Below are 14,580 nucleotides of genomic sequence, written 5' to 3' on the forward strand. Positions count from 1 at the left end.
AGCAGATGCAAGAAGGGTTTTTCAGGCAGAGGACAAAGGCAGAGAGGCATATTATGTCTAGGGAAGACAGTTGTCCTTTGTCCTGGACTATAAAGAGAACTATTGAGGAACTGAAAACATTGACCTAATCCTCTCTTTAAGTCACTCTTGAAATAGAAGAATGACTTGGAGGAAGAAGAGAATGGGTACTCTGTGGATGGGGCAGAAAGATGCAGAGGGGGCAAGGCATGGTGGCTCATACCTGTAATCCCAGCACTTTGGGAGGCTGAGGAGGGTGGATTGCTTGAGGCCAGGAGTTCGAGACTAGGTTGGCCAACATGGTGAAACACTGTTTCTACTAAAATTCTAAAAATTAGCTATGCATAGTGGCATGTGCCTGTTATCCCAGCTGCTAGGGAGGCTGAGGTAGGAGAATCATTTGAACCCTGGAGGTGGAGGTTGCAGTGTAATATATATATATATATATATATATATATATTTTTTTTCCCCCTGGTGGAGTCACCCAAACCTTCATTCCAGAAGAGTCTGGGTCATTTGTAGATTTGTAGTCCTGCCTGGATTGGGCTGTTGTAGTTCCCCATTGACCTTAACCACAGGGCATGGTAACACTAAGAGATGCCCTAATGGATCTCCTGTATCCCATGCATACTCTTCCTTACCTACTGAAATCAGTAGTGGCCTGATTTCATCTTGATAGTCTGGGTCAGTCACCCCAGCCAACACTGTAACTCCCTTCTTAGTCTGTTCACTTAAAGGTAGGAGGAGCCCAAAGTGCCCAGGTGGCGATCTTAACTTCCAGTTTAATGGAATCATTGTTGTGTTTCCTGGTGGCAGCATTCTTCCCTCTGGAACTAAGACCTCTAGGCCAGAGGAACATAATGTTGTGGGAACAGGAAGCAATACATTTGCTAGTGGGTCACTAGGGGCGACGGTGAGTGGTGCCACTTCTACTTCCACCCCTTGATTCCTGGGCCCGTGAATCTTGGCTATGGGAGAAACAGTACCATATATCAGACACTGATTCAGAGGATACCTGGCCTTCTGGAGAACTTTGCCCCAGCCCTGCAAAATATTGTCCCGTAGTGGGCATTGTAACTTCAAAAGGCCATTCCACGATTATATCAATCCAGCTGGCTCAGGGTGCTGGGGAACATGGTAAGACCAGTGAATTCCATAAGGATGAGGCCACTGCCACACTCCTTTACCTGTAAAGTGAGTGCCTTGGTCAGAGGCAATGCTGTGTGGAATACCATGACGGTGGATAAGGCATTCTGTGAGTCCATGGATGGTAGTCTTGGCAGAAGCATTGCATGCAGGATAGGCAAACCCAGTGTCTGTTCCAGCGAGGACAAACCTCTGCCCTTTCCATGACGGAAGAGGTCCAATATAATCAACCTGCCACCAGGTGGCTGGCTGATCACCCCGAAGAATGGTGTCATATCAAGGGCTCAGTGTTGGTCTCTGCCGTGATAAATTAGCCAATTAGTCAGACTATTCTGATTGCTGCTTTGCCTCTGACCTACACCCACCGTGCCTTTGACAGTTGAGTGCTGCCACTTGGCCCCTGCTACCTCATGATCCGATCATTCCCATTGTATTTAAGTTTTGTAGTTCCCACCTTTAGATCTGACATACAGAGAAGAGCAATATGTATGGAAAAATTTATTAGACGATATCCTTAGGAGAATGGATGGAGATATTTTTAACCCATGTAACCAACAGCAAAAGGCTTGAAGAAAAGGCTTGAGTCAAAGAGATTATCAAGAGCTCCTATCAGCAGATAACTCAAAAGAAAAATGGACAAGAGACTTGACTAGACACCCATACCAAAAGAGGTTATGAGCTGAATTGTGTCCCCCAGGTGCATATGTTGAAGCTCCAACTCCAGTACCTCAGAATGTGACTGCATTTGGAGATAGGGTCTTTAAAGAAGTAATTAGGTTAAAATGAGGTCACTAGGGTGGGCCCCAATTCAATACGACTGCTGTCCTTATAAAGGGGAGACTAGGACACACACAAACAGGGGAAGACCACAGGAAGACTCAGGGAGAACACAGCCCTCTGCATGTCAGGAAGGAAGGCCTCAGAAGAAAGCAACCCTGCCAACCCCTTCATCTTCTAGACTTCTGCCCTCCAAAATTGTGAGAAAATAAATTTCTGTTGTCTGGGTCACCCAGTCTGTGGTACCCTGTTATGACAACCCTAGTACAATAATACAGAGGGTATTCAAAAGGTCAATAAATACGTGAGATGGTGCTCAACTCATTAGTCATCAGGGAAATGCAAATGAAAACCACAATAGGATCCCACTTCTCACCCTCCAAAATGGCTAAAGTTAAAACATCTGACAATGCCAAATATGTTAACTATTACTATAATTGTCAGCTCAGTTAATGAATATTTAGAAAACAATACTCCAGGCACTATACTAAAGAAAAGGGGCCACAAAGATAAACCAGACAGACGCTCTCTCTACCCCTCCTTGAACTTATAGTCCAGAAAAAAAAAAACAGACAACCGAACTATTGTTAACTATTACTATAATTGTCAACTCAGTTCATGTATATTTAGAAAACATTGCTCCAGGCACCATACTAAAAAAGGGGCTACAAAGACAAATAAGACAGACACTGTTTCTACCCGTCCTTGAACTTATAGTTCAGGAGGAAAGAGAGACAACCAAACCAGTTAATGGAAGTAATACGTTCAAAGGGTTATGGTTGTGAAAGCATAAAGGCCTTTGGAGACACAGAGCAAGAACATCTAGCCTAATATGCGGGCAAAGTCAGTGGCAATTAAGGATAAAACATAAGCACTTCAGGGCTCTTCTGATGGGAATTGGAGTGAGACATACGGGCTCCACAAACAGGCAGATAACTAGTGCTCCTGCAGAACGATGGTTGGTTTTCAAATGTTCAACATTCAAAGATGAGGCCAAATCTGTTTGGGAGGAGAGCAGCGAAGGACCACAGGTTTTGCCTCTGTCTCTTCCCTACTGTTCACAGCAATCCTGCTCTGGTCCCAACTCAAACTCATCAAAACGGAAGGCTACAATCAAGGCTGCCTCCATGGGCACGTGACCTGTGAACCGAACACACTCCAAGCGTAGAATAGCTCTGTGTTTGGCTAAGTGCTTTGCTATCACTTTCTTACAATTCTTAATAATTGTTGAATGATGGGCCCCACATTCTCATTTCACACTAGGCCCCTCATTAGGTCCACCAGCAACTACACTCGAAACCCTTAGCAGATTAGTATGCACGTTGGGAGTCTGATCTGACAAGGGCTGTTGTAAATGCAGCGTCTCTGGGCCTATTCCAGAACTGCTGAATCAGAATCGGCATTTTATTTTTTATTTTATTTATTTTTTTGAGCCAGGGTCTCGCTCTGCCACCCAGGCTGGAGTGCAGTGGCATGATCTCAGCTCATTGCAACCTCCACCTCCCAGGTTCAAGTGATTCTCCTGCCTCAGCCTCCCTAGTAGCTAGGACTACAAAAGCACTCCACCATGCCCAGCTAATTTTTGTATTTTCAGTAGAGACAGGGTTTCACCATGTTGGCCAGGCTGATCTCAAACTCCTGACCTCAAGTCACCTGCCCACCTGGGCCTCCCAAAGTGCTGAGAAGAATTTGATTTTAAAAGCTCCCCTGGCAATTTGAATGCACATTCAGGGTTGAGAAGTGTTGACTGAGAACACCTCCTCCCCCATATGTGCAAGTATGGAGCCAGCCCCCCATCACTTCTTTGGTGAGCATGTGACTTGACCTGGCCAATGAGAATACCATATTTTCTGGCAACAATGCTTACTTAGTTCAGGGATAAGCATGTGACTCCAGTTATGCCAAGCAACCTAAATATTGGAATTTGTGTGGGAACTACTGAGCTAAGGGTGTCTCATTTTTCCAGGACTGTAACAGTAAGGATGACCTGAGTCTGGAGTTATATCTGTAAGCCTAGAAATGATGCCAACATTGCAGAAGACAAGTCAAGGAATGGGGAGAAACAGTCTCGATGCTGAAGAAGGATACAATACCCCAAAATGCTCAGCTTGCACTTTGATTATTTCTAGCTGAAAACACTTGAGAAGCAGCAGTTGCAGAAAGCACCACCTGAACTGTCCTTTCTTACCTATAGCAAGCCATAAAAATTCCTGTGAGAAAGCTGCCTTCAAGCCAGGCGTGGTGGTGCACACCTGTAGTCCCAGCTACTCGGGAGTCTGAGGCAGGATTGCTTGAGCCCAGGAGTTCAAGGCTGCAGTGAGCTAGGATCACACCTCTCCCTTCCAGCCTGAGTAACAGAGTGACATCTCATCTCTTTAAAAAAGAAAGGAAGGTGCAGCCATAAAAAGGATGAGTTCCTGTCCTTTGCAGGGACATGGATGAAGCTGGAGGCCATCATTCTCAGCAAACAAGCACAGGAACAGAAAACCAAACGCCGCATGTTCTCACTCATAAGTGGGAGATGAACAATGAAAACACATGGACGCAGGGAGGGAAACATCACACACCTGGGCCTGTTAGGGGGTGGGGGATAAGGAGAGGGAGAGCATTAGGGTAAATACCTAGTGTACACAGGGCTTAAAACCTAGACGACAGGTTGATGGGTGCAGCAAACCACCATGGCACATGTATACCTATGTAACAAACCTTCGCATTCTGTACATGTATCCCAGACTAAAAGCAAAAAAAAGAAGGAAGCTGCCTTACCTGTCCCAGCTTGAGAAGATAACCCTTATTAGCCGTGACTGAGAAGTGATGCTGCAATGGATCTGAATAAACGAGCTGATTAAAATAATCCTCTTTCACTAGCCTTACAGCCCTCCATATATCTCTTAATGATTCCCCTGGAATTTACTGCTCCTAGCCCAGACTCTTCCGTCTTATCATTTCTACACAAAATGTATCATTCTTTGCCTGAAAAGTATAAAAGCTTTCTACTTTGGGTCTTCCCTCTCTTGTGAGGATCCCCATGTATATTTAAAATTAATAAAGCCTGTATGCTTTTGTCCTATTAATCTATCTTGTATCAATTTGGTGAGATGGAACAGGGAACTCTCTTAGGGGCTTCCTGGGGACCTCCTTCAAACATGGAAATAAAGGAAAATCTTGAGTTCCTTCAAGGGAAATTCCAGGCACCCAACTAGCCTTGAGAAATACAGGAGCAACCTGATAAGCCAGAAGGTAAAACAGCTTAAAATAATAGCTAGAGAAGTTAAGGTTCCAAAATGTTTGGTTCCATGTAGAAACTAAAGCTACCAGCTCTGTCCTCAAGTTGTTTTTCAGAAACCTGGACCGCCACCCAATGGAAAATGTTATCTACTGACATATAGATAAGGGGGCACTGAGAACCGAACTCTGATCACCGTTCTTTGCCCTAAATTTCTTCCTGAGGGTCCTGGAGGAAGTTATGCCCACAGGCCAGAGCTCAACATGTCTTCCTGCTGATCCCAGGTTTTTAGACAAAGCTTTGCTTCCCTAACCAATCACCAATCAGAGAATCTTTGAATCCACCTATGACCTGTGGGCCACCTCCATCCCACACCCCACTTTGAAATGTCCTGCCTTTTTAGGCCAACTTAATATATAACCTTCGCGTATTAATTTATAATTTTGCCTGTAACCTCTGCCTCCCCATCTTTTAAAAAAATATTTATTATTATTTTTTAATAAAGACAGGATCTTACCATATTGCCCAGGCTGGTTTCAAACTCCTGGGCTCAGACAATCCTCCCACTCAGCCTCCCAAAGTGCTGGGATTACAGGTGTGAGCCACCATGCCCAGCCTGCCTCCCTATGTTTAAAAACTCTTACCTGTAAGTCCTTAGGGAGTTCTGATCTTAAGCACCAGCTGCCAATTCTGCTTGCTTGGTTCCCTGCAATAAATGCCTCACTTTCTCCAGCTGCAAATCCTGATATCAGTGTTTGACTTTGCTGTGTCACCGAAGTTCGCTTCAGTAACAGCTCCTAAACCCAGCAGAAGCTTCCACTTAAAAACAATGATGGGCCAGGTGCGGTGGCTCACGTCTGTAATCCCAGCATTTTGGGAGACTGAGGCAGGTGGATCACTTGAAGTCAGGAGTTCGAGACCAGTCTGGCCAACATAGTAAAACCCCACCTCTACTAAAAATACAAAAATTAGCCGGGCATAATGGTGTGTACCTGTAATCCCAGCTACTCAGGAGGGTTCAAGAATTGCTTGGACCCAGGAGGCAGACGTTGCAGTGAGCCAAGATCATGCCACTGCGCTCCAGGCTGGGTGACAGAGATTCCTCAAAAAAAAAAAAAAAAAAAAAAAAAGTCAACAACAAACCCCAAATATGGGTAGAGGGGGTCTTTAGGCTCCCCTACAATGCCATTGCCTGAGATCCTAGATCAAGGTGTGCTTGAAGTTAAAAATCTATTCTTGAACCTTTTAGCTTCATTTAAGTTCATTTGAGTCAGTTTTTCTATTTTTTGGTAATGAAAGAGCCCCGATGGATGAACTCTTTTGTTCACATTTACCCAAGTTGACTCTGAGAGGTAGGGAGATAGGTTTTGCTAATAAGGGTGTGTGCACATCAACAGATGAACTCCTTGCTTGAATTATCCAGTTTGGTTATTAAGTTGCAGAAACTCACAGGATAATTACCGAATTTCCACTGTGTTTTGCTTTGAATGATACTGTCCTTGATTAAAACTATTTTCTATGTGTATGTGTTTTTCTGCCATTTTAATGCATAGAATTCAATTGTAGGTACTCATGGAGGACCAATCAATTCCCATTGCAATAACATGTTTCTTTCTGGAATGTAATTTTCTTGGGCAGTTCACTGAGCCAACAATGCTAAGACTGAATGTTTGCATAAGGAATATGTGCCTAAAAGCATAGCTCTAACAAAGTCCTCCCTCCCTCATATGTCCATTTCCTCCTTTAATTGTAGCTTATGTGCCATTATCTCAAGGAAATGATTAACCAAGCTTTTCTTTAATACCACATCAGACTCCTCTTTCCTTCAAGTCACTCCAAACCTTGTTTTATTTCTCTCCGACTACACTGAAGGTAGCTCAATGCCCTGGGTAGATAATCTTCTCAGTACATACTTGTTGAATTCTGTTAAATCTATACACACTCACAAGCAGGGTAAAGGGGATAAAGTATTTTTAGATTACAAATCTAACTTTATTATAAATCATTAGAGCTGGAAGACAGAAAGAATCGTTAGCCGAACCCACCCTTACCGTAGATGAAACTCACTCTCTCAAGGAGATAAAACATAGATGTAACTACAGCCCACTCTACTCCTGCCTTCTTCCTCCCTTTCTGCCCAAAGGTAAGCTCTATGGTGATGCTAGCATATATCAATCTGATGTATGCTTTTGTACTTTCATGATGTATGTTAGTGTTTGAAAATTTACATAAATGGAATCATATTAAATGTATTTTCAGTGTACTTGTTTTCACTTGATGTTATGTTTTTTAGTTGATCCACACGGATCAACATGCTATGCCCTAGGACACACCTGCACATGAGCACAGGGAACCACGAAGACAGCCGTTCACTACAGCACTGTTCATAATAGGGAGGAAGTAGAAACCACTCAGTGTAGGGGAATGAGTGAGATATTTGTTTCTATAATGAAATGCCAATCCACACTTAAATAACTTCTGTATTTTACAGAAGATGGGCATGGTCCAGAGAAGTTATGTGAAATGATAAATGTGACTCAGATGGATAATGGGAAATCTGAATCTGAAACCAGAACTCCTGAGTCTAAGCCTAGTGGTCTTTCTAAAGAACTTTATCTTTTGTAATAATTTAAACTTCCAGAAAAACTGTGAAAACAATATATACAAAGAATTCTCCTATACGTTTTACCAGATTACCTATTTTTTTTTTAAAACGTTTTGTCACATTTTCTTTTCTTTTAAAAAGAGACAAGGTCTTGCTATGTTGACCAGGCTGGTCTTGAACTCCTGTCCTCAAGCGATCCTCCCATCTTGGGCTCCCAAAGTGCTGGGATTACAGGCATAAGCCACCACGATGATATACAATTTTTTTCCCTAAACCATCCAAAAGAGGTTGCTTGAATTTTTTATGGCCCTTTTGTTGTAATACTTCAGTGTGTTTTCATATTAATAAAAATATGCTTCAAAATATCCATAGCAGAGATATCAAATGCAGAAAATTTAACATTGATACAGAATTTCTTTTCATAATCTATAGTCCATATTAAAGTTTTGTTGAATGGCTCAATAGTATTCCTGAGAGAGAATCTCCCATCACGTTCATCCTCAGCATAGGAGTCAGTCCTGGATTATGCATTGCGTTCAGTGGTCAAACCAAGTTTTTATTTACTTATTTATTTGCACCAAACACATTAGCATTTATATATATTTTTTAAAAAGCAAATGACAAAGACCCAGTTTACCAGCTTTACTTTTTTAAACCTAAGCTTAACATCACATATTTAAACAATTGTCAAAACTTACTAAACTGCCAGCATTCAGGCACAACTAGAAAACATCCTTAATTTGATTAAACCAGAAATGTATTGCCATTAATGCATTCATATCTTTTACTACTAAATACTGAAAAAAATTGCATTTGGCTCTCTAGGAGATTCATCCTGGCAATGTTAACCTCAAAGCAGGCCTACACAACATGGCTCACATTTCAGACAAAATGGAAAAGCAGATTCTTGCTAGTGTTAGTGTACAATCTTGTCCTATACTAGAGTCAAGACTTACCTTGGAGTACATTTAATGAAAAAGATATTTACAATATCTGTGCAAAAAGATATTTACAATAATTTTTTAATTTTTTTGAGACAAAGTCTTGCTCTGTTGCCCAGGCTAGAGTGCAATGGTGCAATCTTGGCTCACTACAACCTCTGCCTGCTGGGTGCAGGCAATTCTTCTGCCTCAGCCTCCCAAGTAGCTGGGACTACAGGCACCTGCCACCACGCTTGGCTAATTTTTTTGTATTTTTGGTAGAGATGGGGTTTCACCACATTGGCCAGGCTGGTCTCGAACTCCTGACCTCACTTGATTCACCCACCTTAACCTCCCAAAGTGCTGGGATTACAAGTGTGAGCCATTGCACCTGGCCTACAATAATTTTAAAGACAAAAAACAAATGGTCCTATTATAGGTCCCAACAATAAACTTAAAAGTCTATGACAAATGAGGTTCGGATGAGCTGTTTATAAATACTTCAGATTAGGTACATTATACTGAAAGTTGAATTCCCTTGAAATCTTCAAAAAAAATTTCCTGTTAATCCTCAAATAGTGCTTGTTACAGTTTAACATTTCTGTTAAGTGCGTGCCTTGAATTACTTGTTATCCAAGTGCAGCAGCTGCTCCTTACCTTGTATTGTTAAAGGCATTAACTGGTCTTTTTCAGCTTCTCTTTCTTGACCATTCTTGACAATTTCTTTGTAGTGATTTTTCTCCCATTAACCATTTTAGTAGAACTTGACATCAGTTTGAAGTTGCCCATCACACTACTACCAAATGATGTGGAAGAAAATGAAGTGAGGCCCCCATGACCTAGTGACCCAAATGAAGTATTAATAAATCCTGTATCAAAAGAAGAAAATCCACTTCCAAAAGATGGAAATCCACTGAATGTGGAGAAAAGCTACCCCAACCCTTGGCTTCTGCTCCCATGGGGACCCCTTCAATTCTGAAACAAGTCCTCAAAAATGTCTTCAATGGAGTCAAATGAAAATGGATCCCGTCCACCAAAAAATTCCCTGAAGACATCATCTGGGTTACAGAATGTGAAGCCAAACTCAAATAGACTGTCAAAATGACTTCCACCTCCTCCTCCACCATTTAATCCTTCTTTGCCATATTTGTCATAGATGTTCCATTTTTTAGCATCTGACAACACCTCACGCCCTCAGCTACTTGTTTGAATTTTCTCTCTGCTTCTTCTTTACCCTCTGGGTTTTCATCTGGGTGCCACTTGAAAGCCGGTTTCTGGTATACCTTTTTAATATCCTTGGGAGAGGCCTGTCTCTGCACACCTAGAACTTCATAGTAATCCACCATGATTTTGTTTGTTTGTTAGAGAGAGAGTCTCATTCTGTCACCCAGGCTGGAGTGCAGAGGCACCATCTCAACTCACTGCAACCTCTACCTCTGGGGTTCAAGACATTCTCCTGCCTCAGCCCCCTGAGGAGCAGGGATTATAGGCATGGGCCACTACGCCTGGCTAATTTTTATATTTTTGGTAGAGATGAAGTTTCAGTACATTGGCCAGGCTGGTCTCAAACTCCTGACCTCAGGTGATCCACCTGCCTTGGCCTCCCAAAGTACGGGATTACCAGCGTGAACCACCATGCCCAGTCTAACCCATCATGCTTTAAGAGATGGCTGGAACAAGTCCAAAGACAGAAGTGGCTGAAGGCAGGGGCAGTGGCCAGGATCTCCTCTCAGCTCTGGCACTGCTGCACTGGTGGTGGTGACTACTCATGCTTTCCTCTAGGCTTTTGCCTAGTTGTTGTTTTGTTCCCCTTAACTTTACTTAAGTTCTGGAATACATGTGCAGAATGTGCAGGTTTGTTACGTAGGTATACATGTGCCATGGTGATTTACTGCACCTATCACAAGCTGTGCTCTCCCTCTCCTTGCCCCTGACCCCCTGACAGGCCCGATGTGTGATGTTCCCCTCCCTGTGTCCATGTGTTCTCATTGTTCAACTCCCACTTATTTGTGAGAACATGCGGTGTTTGATTTTCTGTTCTTGTGTTAGTTTGATGAGAATGATGGCTTCCAGCTTCATCAGTGTCCCTGCAAATGAAATGAACTCATTCTTTTTAATGGCTCCAGAGTATTCTATGGTGTATATGTGCCACCTTTTCTTTATCTAGTCTGTCATTGATGGGTATTTGGGTTGGTTCCAAGCCTTTGCTATTGTAAATAGGGCTGCAATAAACATACATGTGCATGTGTCTTTATAGTAGAATGACTTATAATCCTTTGGGTATATGCCCAGTAATGAAATTGCTGGGTCAAATGGTATTTCTAGTTGTAGATCCTTGAGGAATCACCACACTGTCTTCCACAATGGTTGAACTAATTTACCCTCTCACCAATGGTGTAAAAGCATTCCTATTTCTCCACAGCCTCACCAGCATCTGTTGTTTCCCAACTTTTTGATAATTACCATTCTAACCGGCATGAGATGGTATCTCATTACGGCTTTCATTTGCATTTCTCTAATGACCAGTGATGGTGGCTGTTTTTCGTATGTTTGTTGGCTCCATAAATGTCTTCTTTTGAGAAGTGTCTGTTCATATCCTTCGCCCACTTTTTGACTGGATTGTTTTTATCTTGTAAATTTATTTAAATTCCTTGTAGATTCTGGGTATTAGATCTTTGTTAGATGGGTAGCTTGCAAAATTTTTCTCCCATTCTCTAGGTTGCCTGTTCACTCTGATGATCATTTCTTTTGCTGTGCAGAAGCTCTTTAATTTGACTAGATTCTATTTGTCAATTTTGGCTTTTGTTGCCATTGCTTTTGGTGTTTTAGTCATGAAGTCTTTGCACATGCCTATGACCTGAATGGTATTGCCTAGGTTTTCTTCTAGGGTTTTTATGATTTTGGGTTTTACATTTTAAGTCTTTAGTCCATCTCAATTTTTGTATAAGGTGTAAGGAAGGGGTCCAGTTTCAGTTTTCTGCATATGACTAGCCAGTTTTCCCAGAAACATTTATTAAATAGGGAATCCTTTCCCCATTGCTTGTTTTTGTCACATTTGTCTAAGATCAGATGGTTGTAGATGTGTGGTATTATTTCTGAGGTCTCTGTTCTGTTCCATTGGTCTATATGTCTGTTCTGGTAGCAGTACCATGGTGTTTTAATTACTGTAGCCTTGTAGTATAGTTTGAAGTCAGTAGCTTGATGCTTCCAGCTTTGTTCTTTTTGCTTAGGATTGTCTTGGCTATATGGGCTTTTTGGTTACATATGAAATTTAAAGTAGCTTTTTCTAATTCTGTGAAGAAAGTCACTGGCAGCTTGATGGGAATAGCATTGAGTCTATACATTACTTTGGGCAGTATGGCCATGTTCACAATATTGATTCTTCCTATCCAGGAGCATGAAATGTTTTTCCATTTGTTTGTGTCCTCTCTTATTTCCTTGAGCAGTGGTTTATAGTTCTTGAAGAGGTCCTTCATATTCCTTGTTAGCTGTATTCCCAGGTATTTTATTGTCTTTGTAGCAATTGTGAATGGGAGTTTACTCACGATTTGGCTCTCTGCTTGTCTATTGTTGGTGTGTAAGAATGCTTGTGATGTTTGCACATTAATTTTGTATCCTGAGAGTTTGCTGAAGTTGCTTATCAGTGTGAGGAGTGTTTGGACTTAGACAATGGGGCTTTCTAAATATACAATCATGTAATCTGCAAACAGAAACAATTTGACTTCCTCTGTTTTTATTTGAATACCTTTATTTCTTTTTCTTGTCTGATTGCTCTGGCCAGAACTTCTAATACTATGTTGAATAGGAGTGGTGAGAGACGGCATTTTTATCTTGTGCCAATTTCCAAAGGGAATGCTTCCAGCTTTTGCCTGTTCATTATGATATTGGCTATGGGTTTGTCATAAATAGCTCTTATCATTTTCTCAAGCCTAGTTTTTAAATAATTTATTACTGCTGAATCTGAGCATGTTCCACAGATGTGTCTTTTGTAATTCCTCTATTGCACACACCTGCTGACCTTACTGCACTCTCGGGCACAACTGCTATATTGGCATCGTACACATTATTACTTACTGCCAAGAAGAAGCCTCCAGTCTTACATGAAATTTAAAGAAACAACTTTAATAGCAGTTCCCATCCCTTGAGGAATTCATAGTACAGCACAGACACGTGGGGTGCGAGTGAGGTGAATATATTCAAAACCAGCTCCACCACTTACAACCTAAGTTGTGCTGAGCAAGAAAAAGTGTCTCTCTGACTCCATTTCGTCAGTATAAAATGGTGATAATAATACCTACCTCACAGGTTGTTTGGAAAATTAAATAATGTGTGGGAAGAGGCCAATATAAATTCATAGCAGATATGTTTTCTTCCATTTGTGTACTGAGATTTAGTTTCTGTCGGGTTTGTGTGTTAGTGGTTATGACGCCTAATACCCCTTAAGACTGTTCACAGCAGGAGATGTGAAGGCTGACACTTAAGTCATTTCTTCCCCGTTTATGACAAGGTTACCTGGTTTCCACTCAGACACAGATAAAGGTGCTTTCTCTTTTACATGCTACACCACATCAAACTTAGTATCGTGCAAAGGATTTTTGCTTACACAGTCATAGAAAAGGAAATTTGCATCAGTTTGCTTGAACATTTTGGTTAGCTATACTTTACTCACATTCTGAAACTCAGTCATGTAATTCAGAGGGAGTTTTCTCTTCTAAGACGATTTGCAGCATATTTATCCAGGAATAATTGCTGAGATGGAGAGATGACAATTACAAACATTTATGCAAGTAAAAGTATTAGAATTTTAGTTCTATTCTATACTTCCAAATAGGACACACAGTGAGTTGATAGGCCATCCAGTGGTTCTTCATAGGTTTCTAATATTTAGGGTGTTTTCTTCAAGAGCTGAATTGTATTTATTGCCAGTTCTTCCATCTGCAGCTGCAAAGAGGCTGATGTAGGGAGGAACTGTTAGGATAGCATGAGGTTTGACTCCAGTAACAATTTACTGAAAATAGCATGAAATATTGATTTGCACTGTAGTATCTATTCAGTTTCAGATAACTTAGCATACAAGATGAAACAAACACTATTAGTTATTGCTAATCATTATTAAAAGAAAATAATGTAAGTTCTAAGAGCCTAAAAATGCAGGGCTTTTTTTCTTTTTTTAATTTTGGAGAGTTGTATTAGTTACGGCTCTCAATTGTAAATAATACAAGCCCAACTCTAAGTAGCTAAGGAAGAAAGAAGGCTGTATTATAAAGTTTTTCATGGACCATAAGTCATGAATGTGATTGAGCTTTATTAACAATTAAAGCAGGGGATTCTGATGCATTTAGGGTTCTCATTTCATCTCTCCTCTGTCCTTTTCTGTGGCTCTGTTTATTATTCATCTTATTCTGTGTGTATGGGCCATCTTCCTTTTATTCTAGCCATATGGGGAAAATCAAGACTAACAGCTTCTGAACTTGCCACCTAACATTCTGTCACTGGAGGGAGTGTGTCTGTTTTTCAGGCCTAATTGCAAAATTCCTAGGGAAAAGCTTTGATTGGTCCAGCTTGGATGAGGTGTATACTTCACACCAATCAACTGCTGTTAGCTAATCAGAGTGATACTGAAGGAACATGTGGACAGGAGGAAAAGAGCAGGTCCTAGAAGAAGGGAACTGGCAAGACAACAGATGACCACTGTCATGGACAGACTGTCTTCCCCAAAATCTGTATGTTGAAGCCTTAAGTCCCAGTGTGACTGTATTGGTGATAGGGCCTTGAGAGAGGTAACTAAGATTGAATGAGGTTATAAGGGTGGGGGCCTAACTTGGTAGGATCAATGTCCTTATACAAAAAGAATGAGACAGCAGAAATGTTTCTCTCTCCTGTCTGCA

General features: G+C 41.3%; 1 pseudogene; it reads right to left on the reverse strand.

The window, feature by feature from the left end:
• Nucleotides 1-9,314: 9,314 nt before the first annotated feature.
• On the reverse strand, nt 9,315-10,065 carry LOC116563708 (annotated as a pseudogene).
• Nucleotides 10,066-14,580: the final 4,515 nt, after the last annotated feature.

This window comes from Sapajus apella, unplaced genomic scaffold (assembly GCF_009761245.1).
Source record: "Sapajus apella isolate SASKATOON/1434 unplaced genomic scaffold, GSC_monkey_1.0 scaffold36, whole genome shotgun sequence".
Classification (NCBI taxonomy): Eukaryota; Metazoa; Chordata; class Mammalia; order Primates; family Cebidae; genus Sapajus; species Sapajus apella.